The sequence below is a fragment of the Tachypleus tridentatus genome, unplaced genomic scaffold (genome assembly GCF_004210375.1).
Source record: "Tachypleus tridentatus isolate NWPU-2018 unplaced genomic scaffold, ASM421037v1 Hic_cluster_1, whole genome shotgun sequence".
Lineage (NCBI taxonomy): Eukaryota > Metazoa > Arthropoda > Merostomata > Xiphosura > Limulidae > Tachypleus > Tachypleus tridentatus.
This window is the reverse complement of record NW_027467777.1, coordinates 27,906,836-27,914,784: the sequence shown is the minus strand read 5'-3', so window position 1 is coordinate 27,914,784 and position 7,949 is coordinate 27,906,836.

Below are 7,949 nucleotides of genomic sequence, written 5' to 3'. Positions count from 1 at the left end.
AGTTCAGCTAACTCCTTCTGGAATCTCATCAACATCTGGTTGTATTTCTCTCTTTCCTGAAGTATATTCCAAACAATTGTTTCGTGAGATAAGTATTACTTCCAGATTAAATTTTCACAAGAATCAGGTAATTACAAAAATGAGTTGAATAACTGTACAAAAAGCTATTATTTTAAGAAGAGTATATTAAAGTAATAAAAGAATTCACCAACACAAAACTTCTTTTATAAAAATTATTCCAATACTTTCATAATAAAAAAATTATTATTTTTTTAAAACAAAATTAAAACACGGTGAATATTTTAACCCAGATAACAATATTTCTTTGTTGCTTTTAGTTCTATATTTCATATGAGACTTACACAGGTTATTTTGAAGAGTTAACTTACTTTAAAAGTAACCTACAAGGGTTAGCTCCTGCTGTAATTTCCAAAGAGTTAACTTAGTTTAAAAGTAACCTACAAGGGTTAGCTCCTGCTGTAATTTCCAAAGAGTTAACTTAGTTTAAAAGTAACCTACAAGGGTTAGCTCCTGCTGTAATTTCCGACATTCTTTCTCTTTATGTCGAAGGTCATCCACATTGGCCTTGCTCTTTATTTTGCCTGAGAATTCCTTTCTGTTCACAATTTCAGCCAGTTTGTTGACAGCCTGTAGATGTAGCACAGAAATAGTTTCTGATAACATTTACAATAAAAAATCCTTTCACATACTGAATGATTATAAAAGATCATTCTTTACCAGGTGTCGTGTGACAGTTCAAAACTTAAGTGTATAAAACACTTGAGCAATTTATCGTTTCTGGTTTTCATCATTCTTAAGATCTAAATACTTCTTACTAATCTCTCAGAATGGTCACTTTAATGGATCATTTCTAGTAATATTATAACAGGTTTGTTCACAACTGTCTTCTCTCTCAATTACAGTTTCTAATTTGTTAGTTCTACGTACTGATAAAATGGTTTTGATATTCACTCTCTTTTATAAATATTGAGTTAAATTAATCATGCTAGTAAGAGAAGTAACTCTAAAGTAATCCTTCATATGATAGCATATACACTATTACTTTCATATGGGTGTAGAACAAAGTTCAGTGATAAGTTTTTCAGATTTCAATGATTTTAGTTTACTATTAAGCATTTACTTTAAAAATATGGAATACAGAGACTTAAAACTACAAGAAAGTCCCATATTATCTAGATTATACAAGTTAAATTACAAGAAAGTCCCATATTATCTGGATTATACAATTCAAACTACAAGAAAGTCCCATATTATCTGGATTATACAATTCAAATTATAAGAAAGTTCCAATATTCTCTTGGTTATACAAGTTAAATTACAAGAAAGTCCCATATTATCTGGATTATACAATTCAAATTATAAGAAAGTCCCAATATTCTCTTGGTTATACAATTCAAACTACAAGAATGTCCCACATTCTCTGGGTTATACAAGCCAAACTACAAAAAAGTACCAAATTCTCTGGGTTATGCAAGCTATATTATGAAAAAGGTACCACTGCTGATAAACCAATCATGTCATTGTGTGAGAAATCACCAACTGCCAATTATTATACCACACAGTTAGTCCAGTTCTGATTCCAAATACATACAATAATTTATGATGTAATTATGTTGTTAACAGTTTATCCTTAAAAACTGTAATAACTACAGAAAATGGGTTTTGAAGTTTCATCATATTTGGAATGGTGGAAGTTGTGAATAAATGTGGCCAAAAACAAACAAATATGACATCTATTCTATTCGTTATTTGACAAAGTGTAATATAGTAATGAGTACTGATCCTTTGGATGGTAAATGATTGATACATAATGTGTCCATTCTACATGACAAGTTGTTAAGTTCATTGTCTAATACATTATTCAGGTCAGCCATATGTTCAAAAACTTGTGCTACCACCACAGAGTTTGAACCAAACAACTTTCTAAACCAAATGAAAGTACTGCAACCAAAGTTGAAATAAGTTGACAACAGATGAAAATTTTCATTTCTAATCTGGCATGCTTCCAAGTACATGAATAAGGCTAAGGTTAAGGCTACTTAACCTACAGTCTGAGATATGCAGAGCATTGTTCTTAACTTTTCCTTTCTTCACTGTATCAATGTAAATACCTGAGAAATAAAGGCTGTTATAACTGATGGTATATATTTTATGATGAATAACGTCTAGTGCCAAAATAAACGTCCAGTGTTATGATTGTAAGCATCCTAAAAACTCAGAAGAAAGTTGTCTGGGTGGTGTTATAGTCAGTTCATCTATGGTCTGAGTGGTGTTATAGTTACTTTAACTAGAATCAGTTTTCCATGATAAGAAAGTTCAACTAATTCTACAGATTCTGACTGTTGAACCAATTATGGGTGAAACATACAATTATAGTAAAATAAATATATAATAATAGTATGCAAGAACACAGGTATTTTACAACAAATAGAATATCTAGAACACAGGTATTTTACCACTAATACTATATCTAGAACACAGGTATTTTATCACTAACACTATATCTAGAACACAGGTATTTTACCACTAACACAATATCTAGAACACAGGTATTTTACCACTAATACTATATCTAGAACACAGGTATTTTATCACTAACACTATATCTAGAACACAGGTATTTTACCACTAACACTATATCTAGAACACAGGTATTTTATCACTAACACTATATCTAGAACACAGGTATTTTACCACTAACACTATATCTAGAACACAGGTATTTTACATCTAATAGTATATCTAGAACACAGGTATTTTACAACTAATAGTATATCTAGAACACAGGTATTTTACAACTAATAGTATACCTAGAACACAGGTATTTTACATCTAATAGTATACCTAGAACACAGGTATTTTACAACTAATAGTATACCTAGAACACAGGTATTTTACAACTAATAGTATATCTAGAACACAGGTATTTTACAACTAACAGTATATCTAGAACACAGGTATTTTACAACTAATAGAATATCTAGAACACAGGTATTTTACCACTAATACTATATCTAGAACACGGGTATTTTACCACTAATACTATATCTAGAACACGGGTATTTTACCACTAATACTATATCTAGAACACGGGTATTTTACATCTAATAGTATATCTAGAACACAGGTATTTTACCACTAATACTATATCTAGAACACGGGTATTTTACATCTAATAGAATATCTAGAACACAGGTATTTTACCACTAATACTATATCTAGAACACGGGTATTTTACCACTAATACTATATCTAGAACACGGGTATTTTACATCTAATAGTATATCTAGAACACAGGTATTTTACAACTAACAGTATATCTAGAACACAGGTATTTTACAACTAATAGAATATCTAGAACACAGGTATTTTACCACTAATACTATATCTAGAACACGGGTATTTTATCACTAACTATATCTAAAACACAGGTATTTTACAACTAACTATATCTAAAACACAGGTATTTTACAACTAACTATATCTAAAACACAGGTATTTTACATCTAATAGTATATCTAGAACACAGGTATTTTACAACTAATAGTATATCTAGAACACAGGTATTTTACAACTAACAGTATATCTAGAACACAGGTATTTTACAACTAACAGTATATCTAGAACACAGGTATTTTACAACTAATAGCATATCTAGAACACAGGTATTTTACATCTAATACTATATCTAGTACACAGGTATTTTACAACTAATACTATATCTTGTACACAGGTATTTTATCACTAATATTATATCTAGAACACAGGTATTTTACAACAAATAGTATATCTAGAACACAGGTATTTTACAACAAATAGTATATCTAGAACACAGGTATTTTACAACTAACAGTATATCTAGAAGGCAGGTGTTTTACAACTAATAGTATACCTAAAACACAGGTATTTTACAACTAACAGTATACCTAGAACACAGGTATTTTACAACTAATAGAATATCTAGAACACAGGTATTTTACAACTAATAGAATATCTAGAACACAGGTATTTTACCACTAATACTATATCTAGAACACGGGTATTTTACCACTAATACTATATCTAGAACACGGGTATTTTACCACTAATACTATATCTAGAACACGGGTATTTTACATCTAATAGTATACCTAGAACACAGGTATTTTACAACTAATAGTATACCTAGAACACAGGTATTTTATCACTAACTATATCTAAAACACAGGTATTTTACAACTAACTATATCTAAAACACAGGTATTTTACAACTAACTATATCTAAAACACAGGTATTTTACAACTAATAGTATACCTAGAACACAGGTATTTTACAACTAATAGTATATCTAGAACACAGGTATTTTACAACTAACAGTATATCTAGAACACAGGTATTTTACAACTAATAGAATATCTAGAACACAGGTATTTTACAACTAATACTATATCTAGTACACAGGTATTTTACCACTAATACTATATCTAGAACACAGGTATTTTACATCTAATAGCATATCTAGAACACAGGTATTTTACAACTAATAGTATACCTAGAACACAGGTATTTTATCACTAACTATATCTAAAACACAGGTATTTTACCACTAACTATATCTAAAACACAGGTATTTTACAACTAATAGTATATCTAGAACACAGGTATTTTACATCTAATAGTATATCTAGAACACAGGTATTTTATCACTAACTATATCTAAAACACAGGTATTTTACCATTAATACTATATCTAAAACACAGGTATTTTACCACTAATACTATATCTAGAACACAGGTATTTTATCACTAATACTATATCTAGTACACAGGTATTTTACAACTAATACTATATCTTGTACACAGGTATTTTATCACTAATATTATATCTAGAACACAGGTATTTTACAACAAATAGTATATCTAGAACACAGGTATTTTACAACAAATAGTATATCTAGAACACAGGTATTTTACAACAAATAGTATATCTAGAACACAGGTATTTTACAACTAACAGTATATCTAGAAGGCAGGTGTTTTACAACTAATAGTATATCTAGAACACAGGTATTTTACAACAAATAGTATATCTAGAACACAGGTATTTTACAACAAATAGTATATCTAGAACACAGGTATTTTACAACTAACAGTATATCTAGAAGGCAGGTGTTTTACAACTAATAGTATACCTAGAACACAGGTATTTTACAACTAACAGTATACCTAGAACACAGGTATTTTACAACTAATAGAATATCTAGAACACAGGTATTTTACAACTAATAGAATATCTAGAACACGGGTATTTTACCACTAATACTATATCTAGAACACGGGTATTTTACCACTAATACTATATCTAGAACACGGGTATTTTACCACTAATACTATATCTAGAACACGGGTATTTTACATCTAATAGTATACCTAGAACACGGGTATTTTACAACTAATAGTATACCTAGAACACAGGTATTTTATCACTAACTATATCTAAAACACAGGTATTTTACAACTAACTATATCTAAAACACAGGTATTTTACAACTAACTATATCTAAAACACAGGTATTTTACAACTAACTATATCTAAAACACAGGTATTTTACAACTAACTATATCTAAAACACAGGTATTTTACAACTAATAGTATACCTAGAACACAGGTATTTTACAACTAATAGTATATCTAGAACACAGGTATTTTACAACTAACAGTATATCTAGAACACAGGTATTTTACAACTAATAGAATATCTAGAACACAGGTATTTTACAACTAATACTATATCTAGTACACAGGTATTTTACCACTAATACTATATCTAGAACACATGTATTTTACATCTAATAGCATATCTAGAACACAGGTATTTTACAACTAATAGTATACCTAGAACACAGGTATTTTATCACTAACTATATCTAAAACACAGGTATTTTACCACTAACTATATCTAAAACACAGGTATTTTACAACTAATAGTATATCTAGAACACAGGTATTTTACATCTAATAGTATATCTAGAACACAGGTATTTTATCACTAACTATATCTAAAACACAGGTATTTTACCATTAATACTATATCTAAAACACAGGTATTTTACCACTAATACTATATCTAGAACACAGGTATTTTACAACTAATACTATATCTTGTACACAGGTATTTTATCACTAATATTATATCTAGAACACAGGTATTTTACAACAAATAGTATATCTAGAACACAGGTATTTTACAACAAATAGTATATCTAGAACACAGGTATTTTACAACAAATAGTATATCTAGAACACAGGTATTTTACAACAAATAGTATATCTAGAACACAGGTATTTTACAACTAACAGTATATCTAGAAGGCAGGTGTTTTACAACTAATAGTATATCTAGCACACAGGTATTTTACCACTAATAGTATATCTAGCACACAGGTATTTTACAAGTAATATTATATCCAGAACACAGGTATTTTACAACAAATAGTATATCTAGAACACCGGTATTTTACAACTAACAGTATATCTAGAAGGCAGGTGTTTTACAACTAATAGTATATCTAGCACACAGGTATTTTACCACTAATAGTATATCTAGCACACAGGTATTTTACAAGTAATATTATATCCAGAACACAGGTATTTTACAACAAATAGTATATCTAGAACACAGGTATTTTACAACTAACAGTATATCTAGAACACAGGTATTTTACAACTAACAGTATATCTAGAACACAGGTATTTCACCATTAATACTATATCTAAAACACAGGTATTTTACCACTAGTACTATATCTAGTACACAGGTATTTTACAACTAATACTATATCTGGTACACAGGTATTTTACCACTAATACTATATCTAGCACACAGGTATTTTACCACTAATACTATATCTAGCACACAGGTATTTTACCACTAATAGTATATCTAGCACACAGGTATTTTACAAGTAATATTATATCCAGAACACAGGTATTTTACAACAAATAGTATATCTAGAACACAGGTATTTTACAACTAATAGTATATCTAGAACTCAGGTATTTTACAACTAACAGTATATCTAGAAGGCAGGTGTTTTACAACTAATACTATATCTAGAACACAGGTATTTCACCATTAATACTATATCTAAAACACAGGTATTTTACCACTAGTACTATATCTAGAACACAGGTATTTTATCACTAATACTATATCTAGAACACAGGTATTTTACCACTAATACTATATCTAGTACACAGGTATTTTACAACTAATACTATATCTGGTACACAGGTATTTTATCACTAATATTATATCTAGAACACAGGTATTTTACAAGTAATATTATATCCAGAACACATGTATTTTACAACAAATAGTATATCTAGAACACAGGTATTTTACAACTAATAGTATATATAGAACACAGGTATTTTACAACTAATAGTATATCCAGAACACAGGTATTTTACCACTAATACTATATCTAGCACACAGGTATTTTACCACTAATAGTATATCCAGAACACAGGTATTTTACAAGTAATATTATATCCAGAACACAGGTATTTTACAACAAATAGTATATCTAGAACACAGGTATTTTACCACTAATACTATATCTAGAACACAGGTATTCTATCACTAATACTATATCTAGTACACAGGTATTTTACCACTAATAGTATATCTAGTACACAGGTATTTTACAACTAATAGTATATCTAGAACACAGGTATTTTACAACTAATACTATATCTGGTACACAGGTATTTTATCACTAATATTATATCTAGAACACAGGTATTTTACAAGTAATATTATATCCAGAACACAGGTATTTTACAACAAATAGTATATCTAGAACACAGGTATTTTACAACTAATAGTATATCTAGAACACAGGTATTTTACCACTAATACTATATCTAGAACACAGGTATTTT